The following is a 25069-nucleotide window of genomic DNA, read 5'->3' as shown; positions in this document are numbered from 1 at the left end:
CTGCGGGGGAGCTGAGCTGCCGGGGGGGCTGGCCGGGCCCGAGGGGGAAGGACGGGGCGTGGGGTGGGCCCGGCAGCCCCCTGCTGCGGCCATGGCCTGGCCAGCCCGGGTGGAGCGAGGTGAGACCCCTCCGCTTGCGTGCCACCGACTTTGGACGGGGCTGCCGTGGGTCTTGTTCTGCGCAGCAGCACGGTTGCCACTTTGATGCCCGAGTGCTTCATTTCTGCCTGGGGGCCCGATGAAGTCCGTAGTCTCAAGTTTAGTCTCCTGATGTCACCTTATCTCCTTGGACATGGCCTCCCGACTTCTACTGGTCCTGGCCCATTGTCCCACTCTTGTTGCCCCAACTTGCCCCTTGCTCTTGATAATCTGCCCTGAAAATGAGGATTATGTTCTGCCTGGCTGTGGTACAGTGAGCTCTCCCATTAGCTGCTTGGAGGCATCTGTGGTGGTCAAGAGGAGGGTGACTGTCCCCCTGCATCGCTCCCAGCCTAGTTCAGGGTCCCGTGCTCTGCCAGGGAGAGCCATGGCGGAGGAGAGAGAGGGCTAGCAGCAAACGTCTGGGGAGGAGGCCTCTGCATCTTGTTGGAAAGCCCGCAAGCCAGGGCCCAGCAGGTCAGGATAGCTGCGTTCTGTCCTGGCAGACCCGTGCGTAGCGGGGGAAGAGGGTTGCTCTTCGGACAGGACGGGAACAGCAGGGTCACTGCGTTAGGGAGAGCCCCTCTCCCATCTGCCTGAGGGGGCTACCTGATCCCACTGTCTGATGTAGGACTGAGTTTCCTCCCAGTCAGCCAGGGTGGATGCAGCCTGTTTTACCACCTCCCGGCAAAGACAGGATTTCGGCTGCGGGGATCCTGGCCAGCAGCGACAGTGGAAAGATGGTGGTTTTCTGGATATCCCTTCATGGACTCCGTTTTGCCTCCAACGACTGGGACATGTGGCATGGAGAAGTCCTTTCCCCAGGGCAGGGAGAGGTGGCTGCAGCTAGGCCGATGGCAGAACTGGCCAAATCGGAGCTCATCAGGTGTTCCTGACAGCAAGGTGTGAAGAGGTCGTGCAGATGGCCATGTGTTGGAGTTCAGCCAGTGTCCTGCAGGACAGGGCACGGTGACTTTCTGGCCTCTGGTGGCCTCCCTCTGCTTCTGGGTAGGACCACATTGGACCCTGCCAGGCATGACTCAGTCCCATGCTCGTAAAAGCCACCGGCCTCAGCTTTGCTAACCAGACAGTTCCCGATTTCTCCTTTCTGTCTCTGCAACAGACTGACCCTTCCTTAGCATGCTGAGATGGCATCCCTCCTTGCGCTCCATGCAAGGTGCCATAGACCTTTTCCCCATTTTTCCCACGGCCGTTTCTCTCCCTCTGCATACCTGCTTCACCTGTTTTACCTGCTCTTTCCCTCCCGCTCTGCCTCTGGGCTAGGTCTCTCTCCAGACTCTTCCCAAAATTGTGTTCCTCTGTCTCGTTTGCCTTCCCACCTGGCTTCCTTGCCTCTGTGGTCATGCTGTGAGCTGCTGGCAGCCGGGGGAGAAGGACCATTGCAAGAACAGGGCAGAGACTGGAGGGTGTCTGGGAGAGCGGAGGGGGGAGTCAGAGTGTCACTAGACCAGGGTCTGTCGTTTGCTGGTGTCTTTGGCCTCCCCCAGGTGTGTGCTGTCAGCAACACGGCAGAAGTCCCCTTCCTCCAGAAGAGTGATTCTCCTATTGCTTCTGCTTCACTGCTGGCAAGCTCCTGAAAGGTTAATGAAGTCATTCACTGCAAAAGGAAAAAGCACGTCTTCCCGTGTTCTGCATAAATTAAACTTGGAGAGTATGGAGCAGCCCATGTACAGGGCGCAGGACAAGCAGCTGTGTCCTTGAGTCTTGTCACCCAAAATGCAGCTCTGGGAGCATCGTGTAGGTGATACTGTCCACTCCAGTCCTGGAGATCAGCTTAGGTTAAAACTTAGGCAAAAAGCTATGGCCTCCCCATCCATGTTTATTCGTGTTTCGTTGCATCTAATGGGGACTGGGGAGGAGGTACCCAGGAATGCCCACAAGTGTCCCCTTCCTCCCATTGCGGTGGATCCTCGTTTCCCACAGATCCTCTTTAGAAAATGCCCTCTGTCAGATTTCATTCCCACTGGATTTTTGCTGTTTGAGAAGTACGGAAAAAAATCGTTCAATTGGTTTTTGAATCACATGAGTGGGAGCAGGAACCAACCCCAGAAGATAAGTGTTCTGACCTTTACCGCACTCAGATAACTGAAAATAATAACAAATAAATATATCTTGTTTCTAAACCTCAGACTTAGGGATGCGTTCCTGCCTTATGCAACAAGAGCCTGAGCCAGAGCTCTTGAGAGGGTTGAGGACACAAACCTGGCAGCTAGCTGCCTGCAGTAAGCAGCAGCCCCTTTGCTTCTCTTTTGGAAAAGCAGCCGGTACCAACCCAGATATTCAGGGTGGGAGGGGACAGAGCCAGCGTCCCCACTCTCCTGCCATCTTGCTTCTGGGACCCTGGATGTTTTCCCATGGCTAACGCTCCTAGAGAACACAAGTTTGTTTATTCCTGGCGTGTGTTTCCTTGCACTTTCTGCATCATCTTTTCACATATAGGGTTGACCGTATAGGGCCATGCAGGGCTAGCCACCAACTGGACTTCTGCATGTAGGGAGAGCCTGAATAAGACTATGGGATTTGCTCTGAAAAAAAACATGTGTTAGAGCTCCCAAATCGGCGAGTGCTTGAAAATAACGGAGGGAACCTGTCTGGCAGGAGGACATACTGAACTGTGACTCACGGTGAACTCCCTAGGTCTGGGTCTTAGGTCACTGACTCAGACCTCCATCATCCCCTGCAGGTGCCCTGGGGCGGTCCTTCTGAGACAGCCTCTCTGTGCAGGCCACTGGTGGCAGTAAATATTTGTACACTGCGTGCTGGTGTCCTGGTACGGGACTGGGGGCCCGTTGTGCAGTGTGCTGCCCAGGCACTGGAAAGAGACAGTCGCCGTCCTGAAGGGCTTACTATAGTCCCGAATCAGAGCATTCGTGGCGCTTTCCGTAGTGGCTGTGACTTGATGTTCCTCCACCAGGATGTTGCTTCCCTTCCCTCCCCTGTTACGTAGAGAGCTTGTTTGCTTGGTTTCTGCCATCCAGACCACCGTTGACTGAAGAGACGCCTGTGTGCAGAGCTTGGGGTGGATGTTAGGAGGTTTCTGGCACTCTGTCAGTGTAAAGCATCTTATTTATTAGAGTCTAATGCCCAGCTGGGATGCACTTCTCCCTTTTAACGCTAAAGATGCCATTCAGAGAGGCCCCCTGGGCCTAATGTGTGCTGCTGCTGAACACTCTCCTGATCATCTATCTACCACTGTCTTCCTCAGACTCTGGGTTCAGTGATTTTTGTTTCCATTAGAAGATCTCCTCCAACTCACCTCTTTCTGCAGGGGTTCCAGCAGATACCCAGATAAATAGGATTCAGTGGGCCGTGGGCTACTGTATTGCAGCGTGTGGAAGCACGTGCATTTTCAGCATGCAACCTGATATGTGTATGGATGCTTGCATTCGTGTCTGCGAGTGTGTTTGGGCTGGAGGAGGTAGCAGCGAAGGCCTTGGCAGCTGGGAAGGAAGGAATGACAGGCTTGCCAGGGGAGGGAGGAGAGAGTTTGGTAGCTGAGATGAGGATTGAGTAGCAACTGGAGGGGGAGATCAGATTTAGGATCCATGTTGCTCACTTAAGAAAATAGGAGAGGAAGTAGTACATTGTTTATTGGGGATTGTGTTATTCCTGTGCATTATTTATTAATCTCCCGCTAATGGTACTGCATAAAGCAGTGGCACTTCTACAGAAATTTCACAGACAGCTGGAGGATCAGTTCCAGGAGGTATTGTAACCAGGTCAGGTTGGTGTAGGGAATCCTGCTGGGCTCGGTTTTGACAGGCTTTGGAAAAGAGAAGATGGTTCAGGAGGCATTGGGAGGGGAGAAAGGGGGATGTCTGTGACTCACCAGGGAACAATGATCGCTGTGAGGATAAAGGGGCAGGCTGGAAGAAGACCTGGAGACAATGGTGAATTCCTGGGTTCAGCGGCTTCAGGATTCCAGCCTGAAGTACAAGACAGCGTAAGAAAATGAAGTGTTTAGGAAGAAGCTTTAGAAGCAATAAAAGCAGCTGGTGAGAGAAAGCCAACAGTAAAGAGAAAGCAGGTTTTACTACATGCTGTGCCTTGAAGTGGATCCTGGAAGTCTTGAATTTGAGGCAGGAGCTGGAAGAAGGGATCTGCAGAAAGAGATGGCCTGTGCAGCGAGTGTGACTGAATCATTCTTCACTTACCTGTACTGTGCAATAATAGCACAGACCCACCAGTTTGCTGCCTCAGCAGATGTGACAGGCAAAGCAGAGGTGTTGAGGCACTCTGACTGCCCAGGGACAGGAGGCCACGTATGTTTGTAAAGTTTGTAGCAGAGACAGGTGGGTGCCAGGATGGCTGCTCCCAGCCAGTTCTTTGATACTAGTCCTTCCTTGCATTTGAAAGATGTCCAGTCACTTCGAGAGGTGGGTCTGGTATTTCGGTAGGCGGCATTCTTCTTTTACTCAGCCATGAAACTGAAATCACCGAATACTGCAGGAGAAAATCACGCTACTGATGCGAACCATCTTGGGTGAGAAACAGCTGCTGAAGTACTGACCAGCTCACAGTCCCCAACATACCCAGACAAAAATGCAGTGCTCAGAGGTTTTGGTTTTAAGCTTTGTTTTACCCACCCGTTCAGCCATGTCAACGTTAGGTGGGGAACACCGAACTGACTGCCTGGGACTGTTTCCAGAAGCCAAGGGCAGGTCTAAATGGTAGTTGTTTTGGTGTCTCTTCTACCTGAGAATCTCAGTGCTGAGCTGGTGCAGAAATTTTGGGGTTGCAGGGGAGAAGGAGAAGCTGCAACATAAACACAGCTTCATGGGCTGTCATTTGTTTGCCTGACTGTAGTATAAAGCCAGCTTTGTTAGATGGGGTCAGGTTGTGAATATGGGGACTCCTGTAGCCCAGATGAGTTTTGGAAGGAACTCCATTCGCTAGCCAGCCTCTTCCCTCAGCTGTCACATACAGCACAGCAGAGCCACCATTACTAAACAGTGATCAGATGTAATTTCTAATTATACACAGCATTGATGCAAATCAAGCAACAAGTACATAGGGCTATCGGCAAGTTTAAGAATTTATTTTCTTTTGTTTAAGTTACTGTAAGTCTTAACACTGCACAGTGCCCTACAGCAAACCTCCTTATTCTGCGCAGCGATCCCGGCAGTATAGGTAGTGCTCAGTGCACTGGGAAGTTGTAACCGCAACTGTGTGAGAGCAGCCTGTAGGTTTTGAATGAACCAGGCCGTGATGCGACACAGCTCTGTTGATCCACCATGTCTGTCAGAGCAGAAGGTGACTTGGGCCGACCAACTGACATGCCTTCAGAGAGCGCTTCTCTGCCTTGGGAGGGTCTGAGATCATTTGAGATCTGGGATTTGAGTTTTAACAGGGCTTATCCATCGGGGAGGGAAGGTCCGTTTCAAAAGCAAAGCGCTGATGAGTCCAGGAATGATAAAATCACACTTGGATTTTTTTTGTGTGCGTGAACTCCTAGAAGTTATCTATGTTGGTATAAATGAGATCATTTGGCCTAATTAGTTCCAAGCTTAATTAGCAGTAATTATCCCAACATGGGAGTAATACCCGAGTAGGAAGTACTGAGTCCTCGATTAGATAGATCTCTAATTGGTGTTACAATATTGTAATTAAAGCATGCTTATACGCCTCTGCCTCCGCAAGTGATTTGTTTTATGTCTGATTAAACAGGGAGTCCGGCAGCCTCAAGGAGGCCAGGACATCACCGCTGATTGAAACAGTGTATTATTCTTTGTTATAGGAAAGAAACGATGAATCACATGTACTAGGAAACACTGTGGGCCAAATTAATCCTTTGAGTAATTGCTACTGGAGTTAGGGAAATTACAACAGGGGTGAATTTGGCCTCAAGTGCATAAGCTCTATCTGTATATCACACAGTTAAACAAATACTCATTTGAATGTGCAGTCTGGCAATTACACCATCAGACGAATGCAAGTAACTTAATCTGCATTTGCGATCGCTGGGTTGCACGGGTGAGTTTGTTCGGCTGCTGGGTGATCGTTTTTAGATTGCGCATTCTGCTCACGTTTTGCAGGAGGTGATGCTGCCATGTGTCCTGGGATGCGCTGCACCCCGAAGCAGTCGGCAGAGTTTCAGATGGCCACTGCTGGTTGCAGTGTCCTGTCCTCATCGGGGTGAGACCTGAAGGGTACATCTAGGGTCAGCACGAGCACCCTGCAAACGGGGGAGACAGACGGATAAAGTGTCCTCTTCTTCCAGCACTGCTACCTTGAATCTAGCTGGTCTGACCCTCCCTAGCAGAAGACACTTCAGAAGATCAGGTGAACAGATATTTTTTGAAGAAGTTTAAGAAAAAGAGAGCGAAACAGGAACTTTCTGAAATTAGTCAGCTTCAAAACACGAAAGCTTCCTATGTCTTTTTAAGAAACCACCTCCTTAGGAGTTGGCAAGTGCACTGCTTTATTACTTATCTGTTTGCTACATGAGTGGGCGACTGTACTTCCTGATTTGGTTCTCCAATATAGAGAGATCATCAGCATAGGTCTGCAGAGGACAGTAACTCCTCGCCTACGGAAAGTAACAAATAGGAATGAGGATGCGTGTATCTTCTGGCTGTCACAAAGGATTTCAAAGCACATTCGAGTCATATCCGAAGTAAAACGTCAGCTTATTTCCATTTTACAGCTGCAGAAACTGAGGCACAAATCAGTTACTTCTCTTGCTGTAGCCCACATGTGTGGCATGAGTATGTGTGTATGGCAGCACCAGGAATGCCGTGCAGATCTCATCACCTTCTCCTTCACCCACAAAAACATCCTTCTTTTGCAAGGAGGAAAGTCCAGAAGGAGAGAGATGACTTGAGCAAGGAAATAAAATACACAAAATTCTGTTAAAGAGCAATATTGGGGATAAGAATTTAAACAGCCCATAGATGGGAACTCAAAGCAAGGGTTTCCATAGCAGCATTGCTTGGCCATATTGTATATACACTATTTTGCATTGCTCTCATGATGTCAAAGGCATATTGTAATATCTCTGTGTGCAATATGTCTGAATCAGAGTTGCTATGAAACTTAAGGCTGAATTACACCATGGAGGCATATCCTTGTGCAGTGCTGGGAGGAAATAATAGAACTAGGTTTTGTTAGGATTTTTCTCCAGTGGTACATTTTTCTTAGAAAAATGCTGATTTGCCAAAACTGTTCCTATTTTTGGGAAAAGTTAATTCCAGTTTCATGTCCCATCTTGAAAAAAATGGAGAAAAGTTTTTAAGCTGTCAAAATTAAGTGCTTCAAGAAGGTAAAATAAAATCTTGCATTTGATTCGTTTGGTCAGAGTTTCTACGTGTAAGTTTTGGAAACTATTTTTTTCCCCCTGATCGGTGATTTTAAATCTCTGAAAGTCTTGAAGGAATAAAAAGCATTCCCTTTCACCCTACATAGTCCCAAACTGTGCTGGGAGTGGGGGGTGACAAGGCAGCGACTGCATCGCTCGATGCCGTGCGTGGATGCCTGGTGCGCTGCAGTAGAGCAGTGGGAGAGGTTACCCATTGAGTACCTCTCCGCCTACCTGGTATAGGCAGTTGTAAGGTAGGAAAAAATGCCTGTGCAGTCCTGCTCAAATCTGTCCTAGAGCCTAACTCCCTCTAAAAAACCTCAGGGTTGCCTTGGTTATCACAAGGTTAAGCCTTTGGACCAGGAGGGTTTTGGCTGGAAGCCACCGTCTCCCACATCGTTAAACCTCCCTTCAGCAGATGAGGACGGGATCTCAGTGAGGGGGAAGCTACCACCTCTCCCTGATTGACACCCCACGCTCGGGCTGATGGGACCTGTCCTTCTCACCTCGTATGCACGGGCAAAGGGCCTCCTTCGTAGCAGCACCGCTCTTCCCTGCACTCCCCTGGCTCCGGCCACTGCTTTCAGCACCACGTCCATGCTGTGAAGCTCCTTCGAGGAGAAGGAGGGATGTTGTGCCCCGGGCTGGGAAGGAGCGCTTGCACTCATGGAAAAGCCCTGTGAGTTGGTTTGGCGTCGCTCTGCCTGCTGGCAGCAACGTTTCCTCACTGCCAGCGTTCCCAAATGTTGGTGTAGCCTGTATGCCAATGTCTGCTTTCTCCCTGCTCCCTGGTGTTGCAATTGCTAATTTCTGTGCCTGTGCCTGAAGAGCTGTAGCTTAGACTTGCTTTGCCGTGCGTTGAAACCATTCTTGTTTAGGAAAGAAACTGCGAAGAGGGTGTGTGAGAGAGGAAAAAAGAAGAGAGCTTATTTTTCCTATGTGGCAGCGACGGATGCTGGGTATTAGAGAGAGACAAGCTGACAAACATCTGAATGAGTGGAAGAGACTCCTAACCCAGAGGGAGGAGTTGTGGTTTAGGTTAAAGCCACAAAGGAAGTGAAGGAGGTTACCACTTTCCTGTCTGTGGGCAGGAGGTTCTCCTTGTGCTCATTTGAAGACTTAGCCCTAGCGCATTCTTCCCTAGGAACATACTCATCTGTGTACTTCTTGAAAAGCATTCGATCTGGCATCTGATCTTGGGAGTGACAAACATCCCCTTTATCCACAGAAATCAGCAGGAGCTGGGAGCTAAAGAACTGGGAATCACAGTCTAATTTGTGGAGCCAGATATTCTGAAGCATCTTGTTAAGCCACGTGTCTTGTTTGGTCCTAGAGCATGGAGTGTATTTTCTGTGCGTCTCCCTCTTGCTGGTTCCACGCGGATTTTTTGTTGTAAACATCCATACCTCTGGGGCCTGCTGGCTCCCTGCAGGTCTCACTTCTCTCTTGTTCCCAAGTGACTGGCAAATTGCACAGCCATCCTGCCTGGATCTGGCAGTCTCGCGTGCTGATGCAGGGCAGATTCTGAACGCCATCGGGTTCCTACCAGCACTGCCTGTGATCAGTATTTTCCTTGATTTTCACTGCATGCTTTTCTTTTAATGGCTCAGAGGCTCTAGCTGTATAGGGTTGACAAGTTTGTTGTCTCGGCTCTATAGCTTCACTCTTCATCTGCGAGGAGAGAGTGAGCGGTTAACCCTGGTGTGCTGGGGAAGGCATGCCGGGAGGGAGATGAAAGAACAGAGGATTGCTCTTACAAGAGAGCAAGCCTTACCCTGCGCCTGAGGAGCGCTGGCGTGCAAGCCGGCTATCTTAACCCAAGCTATCAGCTGGCGACGGCACAGTTAGAACCACTGTCAGTGGCAGTGGCTTCAGTACATGCCGCCAGTGCCTTCTGATCACTGTGCGCTGCTGTACATGAAAAGAGCATCTGAAAGGTGCTCCCTGAAGAGCTGTTATGTGGTCTCTAACCTTCCATTAGCAGCTCACCTTAGCCCCTAACCCTGGCCCTGGGATGCAGCAGAGTCATTTCATTTACCAGGTGTGAAAATCATATTTTGCCATGTGAGGATGATTGCTCTATCAGGTGTATTACAGGATCTGTTTTTTTGGTTTGTGTATGGGGTTTGTTTGCAGGAAGGCTTAGTTGGAACTACAAGATATCATTAAAGATTTATATGTGGCAAATGTGTCCTTTTTTGCAGAGTGTTTCCTTTTAGAGACCTTCACGATATTGATTTCAAGTAGATTTTCCTCTTCTGTTTTAAAACATTTCCTTTGCCTATGGATTTTCAACATTGCTCACTGGATCTGTGCGCAGTACGTTCCCCAGACTATTCTATCAAGCCAGGGTCCCTTACTGCTGGCCTTCAGGGACCACTTTTGAAGCTGGAAAGGCCGTTCCTTTGCTGTGTTCACTCAGTCCTGAGCAACTGTCCAACATTACATCCTTCTTACTCCAGGATGTACGCTGTCGTCTAGCTGAGCCATGAGTCTGCTTTCCACGTATGCCAGGGGATCCCAAACCTGGTCTGGCAACAGCCTGGAGCTATCCCTTGCTAGGAGTGAGCGGTGTTTGTTCGAATGTTTTAGATATAGAGGGGAAACAAGCTGTATGATGGGGAATGTAGAAACTGGAGTGGTAAGCAGCTGAAATTGTAAGGTCATTTGGCTTTTGTGTCAGCATTTTATTGCTGAAACTCATCCATGTGGCCATTAGAGTGGGGTTCGAGGTTTTTTTTTTGGAGAGGGCGGAGGACTCAGCAGGGAGGCTGGGAGTGCTGACACAGCGCAGAGCTTGGAGGACTGAGGTATCGCTGCCCTTTCAAGGGGAAGTGCCCATGAGGAGCAGGCTGAGGTCCACTAGCCATCACTCTGCCTCAGGATGAGGCCCTGGGATCCGTGTTCTGCTGGTGGGAGAAAGAGCGCTGTGACAGCCAGTTGGAGGTGTGGGTTCAGCCAGCTTTTGGTGGATTGTATGTGTAAGACATCGAAGACTTGGATTCAGACCTTAAAGCATCTGGCTTACAGTATTTGGCTTTGTTTACTGTAGTGTTATAGCCTTAGGGCCACAGAAAGTGCAGCTTTATTGAAATCACTGGAGTTGTGCTTGCTTATGGCAGCAGGGAGCTGGGGACATGTTTTTTTGGAACGTACTGCCAGGAACATAAACCCTTTTCTTTGGAAGATGCTTTGTAAGGATGGCTCAAACAAGTGCCTGGGAAACACTGTCCTAATGGAAAGAAGATGCAGAAGTGATAGGGTCTCAGAACAACTGTTATTTCTTCCCCACATCTGTGACTTCAGAGTCCACCATCCCAAGGCTCAGTCCTTCTCTGCTTCCTTATTACCACTGAATCTTAGTTTTGAACATCATGTACACCACCAAGAGCTGGGCCACCACAGGGGACACTGCAGTCTCTGCGCACAGGGGAAATAGGGATCCGGGTGAGGAAGCCAGCTGACTAGCGTGGGACCCAGGCAGGCTGAACAGGACGAAGCGGCAGTAATCTCTGTTAAGTGGAAGGTAGCTGTGCTTCAGCATTATAAATGTTTACAAGAGTTTCGTGCAACAGTCTTTGATGCTGGATACTCATATAAAAGCAATTACTGAAAATGCAAGTGGTTCTTAAAGACACCGCAGCCAGAGTGTTACCTGCATTCCTTGCATGCTGGCTGGACTGCTGGCATTCCTTTTGTCTTGGTTTGACAGAAAGGACGGGCAAAAGCAGCAAGTTGTGTGTAGGAACAACCCATCTTGTAAGCAAGCCAAGGCACAGAGAGTATATCCCATCAGACTTACATTGCCAAGACAGATCCCCTACGCAGCACCGTCTCACATGTTAAATGGATGTTCTAAAATACAAGGATACAGACAGAAAAGAAACATGCTGTCCTAGGTGTCTCCTGGGACCTGCAAGGCACGTATTGTAAGCAGATATATTCATGCTAGGGAATAAACAGATACGGTTTAAAATAAGCTGGCAGATTTCGTGCTCAGATGGACTAGGAACATTCATGCAGTCTGTTGTTGCAGTTCAGCTGTGAGAGGCCAACACCTTCAGCAGAGAGGGACTCGCAAAATGTTTGGGCAGAAGTGTGTCCAGTCATGATATCTGTTGCCAAAGTGGTCCAGAGTTTGCACCATAAAAGTGCGCAAGTGAAAATGCAGAGGAACAGGAGTGAGAAGCATTGTGTAGCCAAGTTAAAACTCTGGAGTGCCCTCTAATAATGAAGACGCCTGGTTTTGTTGGTGTAGTCCTCTATCGTCTCGGATCTTGCAGATCTGAAACCTGCCGATGATTACTGCAGAAGAAAGTCAGCACCACACTGATGAGAAGCCAATGTCTGAACTAAAGAGCAAGGGGGAAAATCTTCTTGTTTTCTTTGGAGGGATCTCACTGTTTTATGTAATCTTTGTACAGCATTTGTAAATCAGTGACTGGTACTTTTGAAATGTATTTCCTTCATCAAAAGCTGTTTGAAACAACAGGTAGAACCTATCCATTCAGTCTAAGCTCCCTTGACATTTTTAAATGACAGATAATGAAAACTCTCTTCATTATAACTCAAGCAATTTCATCAGACTGTCACCAGCAAACAATGGCAAATTAAAGACTGAAAAACCCTCGATGCTACTCTCCTAGGTACCTGTGCGAGAACACCCAGTGTCTTTTCTACAGCTTCTAGAAAATATAAGAGGTGATTTCTCAGGTGGGAAGGGTTCTGGTGTGTGAGGCACTGGAGGTCGGCAGGAACATGTTAAAATCTGTCTGGAAACCAGTGGTCAGGTGGCATAAAAATGGAGCACAAATGTGAGAATGATCGTGGGTGAGAGACAGGACTTTTCTAACAGAGTGCCGAGCTCTGCACTGCCTCCAGTTTATGAATGGATTTAAAGCATGGTGCCAAACAGAGCATATTGCAGTTGTCTAATCCTTAGGTGACAGAGGCAGGCATGATAGTAGGCAGAGCTGCATCCAAGAGGACTCGTCAGAACAGCCCGGTCAGCCTGGCATTATTGCTACCTGATCTGCGGGAATTGGTCCAGGCCCCTGAATCTGAACTGCCGAAGGGAAACCTTGTTGAACGAGCAGCTGCTGAGGTACGGTGCTACCTTAGCTTACCCTGCCTGTCTCTCCCCAGCCAGCACTGCTTCAGGCTCGCCTGGTCTGAGCATCAGTCACCCCGGTCCTTCGCCCCCTCCGCCCCCCCCCACATTCGTAGGCTTAACCTAGCTACTCCCCCCGAGTTAGATTAAAGGAAGACAGAGAGTGGAAGGGGCATTTCACAATAAAACATCATTTATATGAGATGGCCGCAGTATGGAAGAGGCTGGCACCAGGGAGTGAATTATAGGGGTCCAGAGAAGAAAGAGGCTCTGGCAGAGAGAGGGTTGTTATTGGAGCGCACAGGGAGCAAAATAACTGAGATAGAAGGTGTAGATAAATAGTTAGAAATAGCCGCAGTGGTGTGATTTGGAAGGAAAATCAGTCACTACTTCAGTCACCAGTGGTGTTCAGTTTAGGGAGCCGAGTGGTAAATTACAGGCAGGTTACGACTCCAAGAACATCTGTGACCCTGTGAAATGCTGGAGAGAGAAAAGTTGCGGTAGCAGTGAGTAAGATTCAGATCCCATCTATCTGAGCATGAGTATCTCAAGGTGAAATAACAGAAGGAGAGGAGGCGGGAGTATTGATTTCTGCCTCACAAAACAGACAACAACGCCTACTTTTTCATAGCAAGAATTTAACCATTCGCTTTAATGGGCCAGTCTGCAGTACAGTGGGGGCTTGGTTTCTTCTTCATGTGCAATCTAGAGGGGAAATCATGCTGAAGTTATTTTTGTTTTATTGTAGCCTTGCAGGGGAGACAGGAGCAAAATTTTACCCTCAAACACCTGTGTGCTGACTGTATAGGGGCAGCTGTAGTCTGTTGAGTGTAACCTGTCTGTGCTGCTGCCCTGCCATGCAGCAGGTGGGCACCCTGAGCAGCCGGGTGCTGGAGGAGCAGCACGGGGAGGCACAAAAAGCCTGTTATGCCAAGGGAGCTGCTGTACGTGTTGGCGACAGATGACTTCTGTCTGTCTAAGGGCAGACTGAGCCTCCTTCTATTTATCCCCTGAGAATGATGCTCCTAATGAACAGTGCTTTCTGCAGCTGGTCATGGCTTTCTCCAAAATACTCCTGTGATTTTGTTTGGTTGGATTTGCACCACGAAAGTGCACACATGTGTGCCCTGGCGCTGTGGGGCAGGCATTACGGAGAATGTAGCTGCGTGGCTCTGCAAGAGGCCTTGCTGTCTTGGACTAGGCTCAGCAGGTGGCTGAACAGAAGCAAGAGGTGAGTTCGGCAGTTTTCTGGGCTGATGACGTGTCTTTTCTCACTGAATTCAAAAGATCATCATACACATACAAAGGGAGTGTAAAGTCATGGCTGAGGATCTTAAAAGGCTCCACGGTCAGGCGATTCCACAGCCAAATTCTCCTGGCAGCACCACAGCACTCAGGGTGAGTTAGCAGTTCCCTGTGAAACATGGGGTCAGTGTAACGGGAGCAGTGTTCCTGGGCAAGCACCGATTTTGGAGTCTCCTGTACGCTGAAATTTCCCACCTTTGTTTAGTATGAATTCTTATTTTTCATGTGTTGCTTGGGCATGTGTTTGCCCAGATTCTGTTTATCTGATTTCCCTTCTGATTCAATATCTTCTTCGCTCCTCCCTCTTCTTCTCCCCTGTTTTTTTATCACGGGAGATAAAGCTGAGTATTTGTCTCTATGGCTGCATGGTTATTTGCCTCATACCTGCTTATTGCCTTGAGAGATGACTTTCTAAATAGAGCAAGAGCTTCCTGCGATTGGAATGTTATAATACGTGGGATTCATTCATGGCGTCAGAGTTTTGATGTGGGATAATGTCTTGAAGGGGGGCAGATCAACTAGAAGGCTCTCTGCAGATCCAGGAGGTATTTTAACCATAGGCCTGGTTCTGTGCTCCAGCTCAGATTTCATTAAGGCTCAAATTGTTTGCATGTTCATGTGCAAATAGGAGAACATAAGATCAACCATTTCTCTCTTTTCAGTGTAGACAGGAAAAGTGAGAGCAAGGCCTTTCTTGCTCGGCTGAATTTGCTGTCGTCTGTGTGCTGTTGCCACAGGGTAATGTTTTACAGCCAGTGCCAGTCTCCTTCCTAGCAGGGCTCTGTGCACTGTGCAGCCAGCTGGGCAGTGGTGGTCGGTGTGGGTGAGCTACGGGTGGTCTTTTGCCAGCGGTGGGGACAGAGGTAGGGGTGTGTGCAGGAGAGTTTTGGGGGGGAGATCGATGTCTATGTGTAAATGTGTGTGTGTATATATATATATATATGGATACTGGTGTTGATACGGGTAGATAGCATTTCCTTCCTCTGTGAGTCTGTGAAGTCCCACACCAGTCAGGGTGCAGGGGGACTGTTCAACCGAACCAAGTTACAAATGTTCTCTGGTGTTTGCAGGACTGAGGTTCAGCAAAATGGGGGAGACTCAGGGTAGTGTCTAATATCAAAAGACGCTGAACTAGAAAGAAAGCCACAACAATCTCTCCCCCTCCCCCAGGCCTGATTTCCTAATCTTTTAGGAATGGTTTACAATAAATAAAAGACTTTCTGAAAGAAGGGTTTTTTTCCAAGTTAACAGTGGATGTTAAACTACCCTTCCCTGCAGTCCTTTCCCATCTCTTTCACATTGTCCAGCTTTAGACTTTATCCTGCAGCAAGATTCATGAAGGCAGCTCCCCTGTGCCCATGCAGAGAGATCACGGCGGTATGCGAACTGTAATCACCTGGGTTCTGTACAGAAATGGGTTGTTTCCTTTCGAGAAGGCTCATTAGAGCATGAAGCCATGTAAAACTCCAAGGCTCGTAAGAAAAAGACGTTATAGAGCCTGGTCTCTCTCTCTCATCCTGCAGCTCCTCTGATCATTTACACCAGAGCAAAAAGAGGGCAAAAAAACCCCAAACCTAAAGCAAACAAACAAAGCAAAACATCCTCCTAACGATGCGTGTTCTTCACTTCCAACAGTGACAGCGTTTTACACCCACTTTGTGCAGGTGTGCATGAATGCAGAAGTCGGGAGGCAGTGTAGGGAGCAAAGCTCTTAAGGAGTTAGTGGAGCTTCCCTGCTGGAAGGTTATAATCACACTGAAAGAGGGAAATCTTGTCACAGCACACAGGAAATATGTGATGCAATTTCAGCACAGAGTTGCTGGAGATAAAATAGCCCATAAACTGAAAAAAAAAATGTAGGGAACACTTTGCATGGCCCAAATGTGCCATGTCAAAGCTAATAGTGAGGGATCTTTTGACTGCTGAAGAAGCAGCGTGCTGGCTACAGATGTGCATGAGGACTACATTCTTTGCCTGCAAGGAGGAGCGCACGCCCCTCGTCCTGGGTGTAGTGACTGTCGGCAGATTCTTCTTAATAGTGACAGATTTTCTCAAAGGAGGGTTTTTAAGCATTAATGGCTGAAAAGTCTCAATCTGCTGTTGCATTTGAGGTGAAACTTGTTTCCTGTGGAACAACTGTGTGGTTGGGGAAGAGAGTGGATAGTCAGGAGCAGGGTGTAACTTCAGAAGAGAGTAATGCCTCCAGCCTTCACATGCTAAGGCTCCATGTTGCCGTTTCGCCTGCCCTCAATCCCGTCTTCAAAAGTTCCTGTTCCTCAGATGTTTCCACCTCCTCCAGTTGTGCCAGTTCAGCCGCTTGTGGGGATGAAATCTACGTTTGAGCTGGTCTAGTGTTAAGGATTTTTTCTTGTTAGTAGGGCTTTTAAAAAAACCCAGAAAAGCTGGACCATTTAAACAGCTCACCTATGAGTGTGACTACGTAAGTAGCTTGACTGGCACAAGTGAGTGGCAATAACTGTGAGAGAGCACAGCAGGATCCTCTTAAACTGGGTCTGCTTCGGGTGCAATAGTGAAACGGAGCCACAGCCCTACATGCTCTTGATGTTATTTGCATGGGTAGCTCCATTGTGTTTCAGTGGGACTCTACTTACACGTGTAAAACCAAGTGTTTGCAGGGTCAGGCCCTTAAAGAGAGTAAAAGGCACGACTGGGGTGTGCCATGCTCTGAACCACATACGGAAAGTGTAACGCAAATGTATTTTGCTCACTGGCCTATCTCGTCTGATCTGTCTGCTCTGCAGAACTAGAGCTCCTGTAGCAGCTTTCTTACGAGGCTTGGATCACTCTGATGGCCTGCTTTTGGATAGAAGGGCTGATCTTCTGTCCCTGCCGCAGCCAGGGAGTTGCGAGGAGAGTGTACGCATTGTGGTGAGAGCTGTAATGTTTCCAAGATGTTCTTGGATTTGCCGAAGTGCTCTAAAGAGCTGGGACAGCTGGCTTCTCCGAGATGGTTTTTATGAGCTTGGCTGAGGGAGGGCAAGGCCCTGGTATGGGGAGATGCTCTCAACGTTGGCAGCGGCGGTCCCGCGGTCTGGGGCTCCGCTACCTGAAATCCTGCCTCACAACCTGTCATCGCAGTTGAGATCATTTGGGAGCCTGTTGTTGTCGGTTCCCATGGTAAAACCCTTCAAGGGCAGCAGGGAGGAATTTCTCAGCTGAGAATCCCTGCCTTGGGAATTCACCACTTGTGGCAATTTGCTGTGGCAGATTCCCAAAGGTGGTGAGGTGAAGTAGCAACTTAACTCTTGAGAGGAAGCAAAAACACCTTGATAGTTGCTATCCGGAGCCCCAAAGAGAGGAAGGAAGAGACATAAAGCCGTTGGAGGGGAGAGGCTTGGTGTGGTTATTTGAGACTGCTGCCTGCAGAGTTGCACAGTCATTTATAACTGTTTGAAATGTGGGGGGATGGGGTCGGGGGGATGGGAGGGGAGTTGGAGGAACCACAGCGTCTGCAAACTAGTAGCATTTTATGCTCCTTTTCCCCGGTCTGACTCCTCAAGGGACAAGACAGCGAAGTACTGGGTCAGAGGAGGGAAGAGAACACAGAAGGCAGTCTGCTAACACCTCGTATTTTATCGCTGCTGTTGCATGTGTCAGGATTGAAGTGCACGCCAGGATTTTCAAAGGTACCTTCAGGAAACGGAAGTTGGGTGCCTGGCTTCCTTAGGCTCCTTAGAAAAATCCCAGCCTCTGCTGCCCAGGGAAAACAAACTGCCTTTTAAGCAAACCACGATGGGTCCCCAATGTTGGTGAGAGCGGGTCCGGGTCTTCCACGTAAAGCACCGCTATGCGTGTCTGTTCCTCACACCATATTTTGCTGCCTGGCCGCTTTGCTCTGTACAGCTGCTGCTGTTGCAGCTTTCCCTGGGCTCAGTCCACTGAGCCCTCTGTGGTGTGGGGTGCGTAAAGGAGGGAAGGAATTACAGAATCACAGAATGGTAGGGGTTGGAAGGGACCTCTGTGGGTCATCTAGTCCAACCCCCCTGACAAAGCAGGGTCGCCTACAGCAGGCTACACAGGACCTTGTCCAGGTGGGTCTTGAATATCTCCAGAGGAGACTCCACAACCCCTCTGGGCAGCCTGTTCCAGTGCTCCGTCACCCTCAGAGTGAAAAAGACCCATATCGGTGTAAAACTGGAGAAGGTTCAAACGTCAGGTAGAGGAGCGGGCTGAACCGATGGCAGCAAGGGTGGTGGCTATAGTGGAGCTGATCGGCAGTCAGGTTTCCCCAACACTTTGACTTTAGAAAGTGCTGCCGTGATCCATGGGGAAGGCACAGGTTGGGCGAGCATCGGATGGGTTGGACGGACTGGCCAGAGACCAGCGGTTTCCGCCTCCGGGTTGTAGATCCTAGGAACCTGTAGCCCGAGGGACTTGTCTGGTGCAAGTGGTGGAGAGGAGCGAGCAAGAGGCGTCAGTGGGCTCAAAGTCTGTCCAGCAGGAAATGCTTACGGCATCTGGACTGCAAATCAGAAGGGAATGCAAACGCCCTGTGAAGAAGTATCCCCCCCAAGGAAGAGTATCTATCTAGGGCGAGAGATGTGAGTCAGCTACTGTTGCAGTGCTCAGGAAGCTGTAGAGAGTTCTTCAACAATGTTACTAAGTGGGCACCAACAAGGGAGGGAGAGGGACAAAAAGAGGAAAAGCCCCTTAGGGGTTGAGGGCTGAGCAGAGAGAGGAGATGGTTTTATCTGCCAGAGCGACTCCCCCGCCCAGTGTGAACGCTGAGTGCTGAAAGGCTCTGCTTCCAAAGAGTTGGGTTATTGAAAAGTGGGAGCTGGACAGGGTGAAGAGAGGGTCGTTTGAGGATAAAGGGAGAGGGAGAACGCGCTCTGCATTTCTATTCACTTTCCTTGTATCGGCAAAACAGGTTATTCAGGCATCGCGGATATGCAAAAATGATCAGCCTGCCTCCTCTCCTTAGGCTGCAGCGGTTCTGCGCATCTGTGTGCCACCGGTGGTTTGGAAAGCTCTGCCTTGCAGCCCACAAGATCGCCCATTTTAAGAACATTTTGTGGAGGTGAAGGAGGAGGGTTAGTGGATGTTGAAAGCACTCTTTTCACAGCAAGTCACAGACTGAAAAGGGCGGGGGATCGCTACAAATCTTCAAAACTCCGAACTGCCAGCCAGTTTCAAACGGCGTTGACGTTTGATCCCCCGAACATGGAGCATTTGTTCAGGACAGGGCCCTTGAGCGCATTTCGGAGTTCATAGGTTGTGTCTGTTTGTCATTACTGCCTGGTTCCTCCCTGCTCAGCTGCAAGCTGCTGCTTAACCCAGTGCTTTCTCCCGTCAGAAGAGGCCCTGGGACCTCTCAGAGCGGCTCCATCAGCCCGCCGGCAGCCGGTGGGCAGAGCCGGGTTGCTCAGCCGCCAGGTAGGAGAGAAGCACTCCTCCTCCAGAAGTTCCCTCCCGCTCTTTTCCTGCCTCGCCGGCCGCCAGCCGTGCCCTGCCTTCTCCAGAGAACAACGCGGAGGGGAGATCCCGTGCTTGGTCCTGCCGACCCGCCAGCCGCGAGCACCTCTGGGCCGTGATCCCCCGAGGGATGGCGGCCGCGGCCGGCTGCCGTGCCCAGCGCCCGCCTCGGATACCCGGTGCGGAGGAGCCCCTCGGCCGGCAGCCCGTGAGGCTGAGGCGGCGCCGGGCGAAGGTTGCCCCGGCAGCCGCGGTGGCTCCGGGCGGGACGGTGCCGAGGAGGGGCCTGCGCCTCCCCCGGGGGCCTTGCGGGAGGCCTCGGGGCTTGGCGGCGGGCCCGCGCCGTTTCCGTTAGGGGTGCCGTTAGGGGGGCGGGCCCCGCGCGCCGCCTCAGGGGAGCGCGAGGGGGCCGCCGGCTCCCGCGCCCCGCGCTGACGGGGGCCCGCGCCGGCCCCTCCCCGGCTCACCGGGCGCCTCCCCTGCGGCTGCGGGCACCGGGGCAGGCGGAGCCCCCGCCGCGGCGGCGCGGCCCCGCCCGGGGGGTGGGGTGGGTGGGATCGCTCTCGGCTCTCGACTCCGCGGAGGGGAGTTGGGGGGGGATGTGCGCGCGGGAGGGGCGGTCCCTTTAAGACGCGCCGTGGGCGCGCGGTCTCTTTAAAAGGAGAGGAGGGGTGGGGCCGCCCCGAGGCGGGGGACAGGCTATGTTAATGGAGGGGGCGGTGCCGCGGCGCGCGGGCAGGGGGGGGTGGCGCTTCCCGCCGGCCCGGGGGGCGCTCGCCGCGGCGCGCCTGTCCCTTTAAGAGCCCGGCTGCTACCACCGTGTAGGCGAAGGCGGGAGGGGGAAGGGGTGCAGTCTCCGCCCTCTGGCTGGGCTGGGGAGGGGCGGGGCGGGGCGGGGGGGGCCGGGCGAGACCACTGCCCGGAACGGGGAGTAAGAGGCGGTCCCGCCGGCGGAGTGAGTAGGGGACAGTACCATTCCTGGGGCGGGGCGCGCGCGACGGGCGGTACCATTCCTCTCTCCGGGTTGCGGGACGCGGCGGGAGGGGGGAGGCGAGGCGGGAGGGGGGGGGAAGGAGGGGGTTGGGGAAGCGGTGTGGGGAAGAGGGGGGGGAGCGGGCGGGGGGAGCGGGCGAGAGGGGCTGCGATGGGCGGTACCATGTGTGCGGGAAGGAGGGGGGGGGGAGGCGCTGGCGGACAATGGAGCCTGTGTGTGTTTGCGGGAGGGGGAAGGACCCGCCGTCGCCGGGGGGAGACGCTGCGCCGCCCCCTCCCGCGCGGGGCTGAGAGGAGCCTCGGCCCCCGCCCCTCCCCCACGGCCTGGCGGTGAGTGAGGGGGAGGCGGCGCGGCGGGCACCGGGCGGGCACCGGCACCGGCCGCCCAAAGTTTGAGAGTTGGGGGGGGCCGGGGCGCCTCGGGGAGGGGCCGCCGGCGGCGGCTGAGGGGAAAGCGCTGCCTCCGGGACGCTGGGCTCCTCGGGGGGGCTGAGGGGCGCGGGGTGCCCCGGGGGCGCGCGGGAAGCCCTGCGGGTCGTGCTGTGTGGAGGGAGGGGGAGCGCTGCGTGGTGGCGCAGGGGGTGCCCCGGGGGTCGCGCTCCGGGGGGGGGGCTGGTGTGGCTGGCGGGGGGATGCCCCGGAGGTCGCGCTGCGGGGAGGGGCGTGCGGGGCGCCCCGGGTCGCGCCGCGGTGTGTGGGGTGATGCCCCGAGAGCGGGGCTGCCTGGGGGGGGGGGATGTGCCCCGGGGCTTCTGTGCGTGCGGGGTTCGCTGCGTGGGGCGGCCGGGCTGCGTGAGCGGGTGTGCGGAGCGCTCCGTGCCGCGCCGGTGGGCTTGGGGTGCCCAGGGGCTGCGCCGGGCGGAGGGGACGGTGCTGGGAGGGCTGGAGAGGCAGCTCCGAGTTTTCAATCCCGGTGAGGGGGTGGGAGGGGCTGCCACAGCGGGGCAACGCCGTCGGGTCGGGGGGAAAGCAGCTGGGGCGAGAGTTGGGTGCGTGGAACTCCGGGGTGGAGCCGGAGCCAGAGGCTGGGGCACAAAGGTCTGCGGCAGGGATGCGGGGAGCGGGGTGAAGGATGGGGCGGGGAGGTGGTAGGTGGGCGCCTGGGACGCGCTGCGACGAAGGGATGGGGCGGCTTTGTTGCGGGGAGAGCTGAAACGCGGGTGTCCGCGGGAAGGGATGCGGAGAGGTGGGTGAAGAAATGTTGAGCGTGAGGTGAGGGGATGGATGTAGCGATGGGAGGAGCTGGGGCTTGAGTGATGGGGAGGAAGGGAGATGGGAGTGGGACTGTGGTGCGGGGAAGCACCGGCAGCCAGAATGTGGGGTGGGAAGTGCTCTCGGCGTGAGGGAGGTGGTGCACGTGGCTGTGAAGGGAATTGGAGGGGCCCCGAGGTGAGAAGCAGCGTAGGTAGCTGGGGGGAGCAGGAATCCAGGGAAGCCAAGTGCATAGCGTTGGGCTGGTACGTGGGGTAGCTGCGCAAGAGGAATTTGTGGGATACTGAGAGTGCGGGAGGGGCTCTTGTGTGCAGGGGTCGTGGGGAAGAGCAGTATTGGACAAGCCAGGGGAAATGTGTTTATCTGGAAGTGCTTCTGCTAGGAAGGGAAGAGGCACTGCGCACGGTGCAGGAGAGGGGGTCTGCGCCCTGGCCTGTGCATGGGAGGCTGTCAGTGGGATAAGAGAGGCTAAATCTGGAAAGACCGCAAGTTCATGAGGTGAAGAGCTGGATGAATGGCGGAGTGGTGGTGGTGTGGAAAACCCAACACTGGAAACCCCAAATGCTTAGCGAAATGATGGGACAGGTGGATGCGTGCAAGCAGCAAGGCTCCACTTCTAGGATGAGAGAGCACCCTGTATTTCTGTGCTGTCCAGCTTTCTGTCCTTGAGGCCACTGCGTAGGTGATGGGATGATGGGATTAAAAAGGCCTCCGACAATTTAATGTTTGGGATGTGGAAGGTGGATGTTACACTGGGAGGGTAGACAAAGTGCGAGGACAGATGGGAAGAATCTGATGTGACAGTCACTTGTGGGTTGTTATTTGGGTATAAAATATTAAGGTGGGATGATTACACGGTTAGTGGTTTAATAGTAAATGAAATGAGAAATCAGGAAATTGTCATGCAGCAAAGAAAGAAAGTGTGAAATAGTAAGTGACAGTAGGAAGCTGATTGTGGAACGTTTCAAAGCCCACCAATGTGAAAATGAAGATGTTTTTATTCTCCGGATGCCAAACCTAACTTGGACTCTGAAACTGGTCTGGAAATAACCATGAGCCTCACTTTCTGGGAGAGGAGCATCAAGTAAAGTGACATCTTGTCCTTAGTTTGGGCATTAGCCTCACTAACTTTTGGGGCAGAGAAGAAAAGGTTGTGCCACGTCAAGTTTGTCTCATTAAGCCTCCCCGCTGCTGACTAGTTGCTCTACTGTCAAAATACAGTTGGAGGAAGTGGGGGAGACAGTTCTTCCAGTTTTGAGGGGTTCCAGTAACATTTTTTTTTTTTTCCTTGAAAGTATTTTGTCCTCGATTTCTGTGAAAAGCCCACACAGATGTCAGGATGCCCTGAAGCATCCCTAAATGTATCAAGCTTTAAAAGCAGGAGGAAAAAAGTGATGTGATGTAGGTGTTTTTTTTTTCCCTTCTCTTTCGTTGGAAGATAATATTTGGTCAGTGATTGCTCGAAATATTACAAAGACAAGTGTTGGAAAGCTAGGCAAGGCATTATGTGAAATTAAAAGAAAAAATCACAGGGTATGGAATGAAAGAATGAACATACCTAAACAGCTTTGTTCCTGTCTTCTTTTTGTTTACCTCTCTGCTGCTTTATATTAGGGGTGTAATGCCCGATTGCTGTCTGCAGTGGGGTGTTACAGGTGTTGAATCGGTGAAGTTAAATAGAGGCTAACATACAGCTGGTTTGTGTTCATCCTATGCTTGCAGCAGAGCTGTGCTAGCAGGAGTGCACAAGCCCATATCTCATAGCAGACCAATCTGCTTTCTCCTGGGAATCACAGGGGTTGCTTTGGTGAGATGTTATAGCCATTTTGGACAAGTTGGCATGATGGCTCTGTAGTGTGATGTTTGTTTTGTGTTGGTGTGGGTTGTTTTTTTTTTTTTTTTTTTTACAGTGAGCTCCAAAGAGATTATTTTTGATGAATGTGTCCTTTTTTCTTACTCAGAGCATAAAAATGGCTCAAGGGCTCATATTCTTTCCCTGTCTCCCTTGCTGGCCCCTCCTCAAACAACAAAAGAAAGGCAGCTTTCTTTTTTTAACTTGGAGTTAGCAACCATGTCAGTTTTGGGATTTTGGAATTTTTGGGCGCGTTTGTTTTTGCTGATCTGGTTTTTGGGTTGGGTTTTTTTTTCTGGAGAGGGGTCTGGGGATCTGGGGTCTCACTGCACTGTTGTGAACTCTTAACACCTTAATTGAAGGGGTGGAGATGCTGAATCGCTAACAAAGACCTCCTTTATCCAAAATGTTAATCAATCATTGACGTTAAATAAGTGTGAACAAAACCAAACAAAAAAACCCCCCACCCTAAACAAGTTTTTGTCTAAGCCCCCCTCCCATTCAGCTGCTCATCTTTGGTCAGATTGAAAGAATTTCTAATGTTAGGGATGTATTTTGTGTGCGTATGTATGCACTTGGTTTTGGCTACGTTTGATGAAAGTTCTGTTGCTGACTTCCCGGTATAGTTTTCCCAATACAGATTATTTAGCGCATAGATGCAATGAAGGTGTTTTGGGAGAAACTGCAGTCCGCTCTGATGTGAGAGAAGTAGCTAAATTATGACGGTACTATTGTAACCATCTTTTTGTGGGCTAGGGGTGTGTGTATAGGTGTCTCTCTATTGGGTTTTTTTTGTTGTTTTGGAGAGGTGTTTTACTTTCCTCTCTTGTCATCAGGTAATTTGTTTATCGCTCGACATAGTCTTCTAACCTAGGCAGGACCTGAATTCTAATGTGAAAGAAAATAAGTAGGTTTTGGTTCATACAACCAGAAACTTTGTAGATCTCTTCTGTGTATTATGAATACAAAGGGTGTGGACTCTCTTCCCTGTGCTGCTCCCCCCCCATCTTGCATTTCATCTTTACAGTTCGTGTACTTGGATTGTTTTCAGTTAGGGTTAGTCCACAGCCAGAGAAACTACATTTGTCACTAAATATCCAAATATAGAAACTAAGGCAACTGTAAGCCACAAGGCTGAAATATTCATGTACAACAGCTTTTCTGAACAGTTTATATGTTTGAGGTGGATAAGAATGGAGTACCTTTGATTTGTATTTCCTAGCTATTCAAAGGCTTGCTACTCTGTAATGTATTGACTTTCTGTACCTATTTCTGCATGCTTCTTTCTAGATTTTTTTTTTCTTTCTCTTGAGTTCCTGACATGCTGTGTCAGTTCTGTTGCTTAAAAATTGTGCCTATGGCTTAGGAATTTAGTTGGTCTTTTATGAATTCAATGGGGGGAAAAAAAAAACCAAACCACAACAACTTTATCCTGTGGGGCGATTTACACTCAAGTGAGTATTCAAACTAATTCCCATCTTAAATGTCAGCTGTGCTACCTAGCAGGGTTTGATCTCTTTCGCTTTCTAGAAGTTTACCAGAATTTCTTGAGAGCGATGCAGGCAGCCTTCGTAAAATCCTTCTATCTAGTTTGCATGGCCTTGGACTTCACAGAAATCTGTGTGCCTTGGTAAGGTCTGTGGTCTGTTTACATAGATATGAAGTCCTTTAACCCAGCAAGATTTGCAATGGGCTTGAATTTCCT

General features: G+C 51.0%; 1 protein-coding gene across 7 annotated transcripts in view; it reads left to right on the top strand.

Annotated features, from left to right (window-relative positions):
* The window catches only part of BCL9 (BCL9 transcription coactivator), a 59215-nt gene that overhangs the window by 8241 nt on the left and 25905 nt on the right, over positions 1-25069 (top strand). Inside the window, exon 1 of one of the 7 annotated variants that reach the window (XM_075434369.1) lies at positions 20243-20262. The exons of 3 other annotated variants lie outside the window; for them this stretch is intronic. The gene's annotated coding sequence lies outside the window, so the exon portion shown is untranslated. Of the gene's footprint in view, positions 1-20242; positions 20263-20284; positions 20312-20605; positions 20631-21819; positions 22597-25069 lie in introns of those variants that run through there. 3 more of the 7 variants (XM_075434378.1, XM_075434341.1, XM_075434360.1) reach the window with 3 other exon arrangements.

The sequence above is a fragment of the Opisthocomus hoazin genome, chromosome 1, assembly GCF_030867145.1.
Source record: "Opisthocomus hoazin isolate bOpiHoa1 chromosome 1, bOpiHoa1.hap1, whole genome shotgun sequence".
Taxonomy (NCBI): Eukaryota; Metazoa; Chordata; class Aves; order Opisthocomiformes; family Opisthocomidae; genus Opisthocomus; species Opisthocomus hoazin.
Note: the sequence above shows the minus strand (reverse complement) of the source record. Positions and strands in the feature narration are given on the sequence as shown.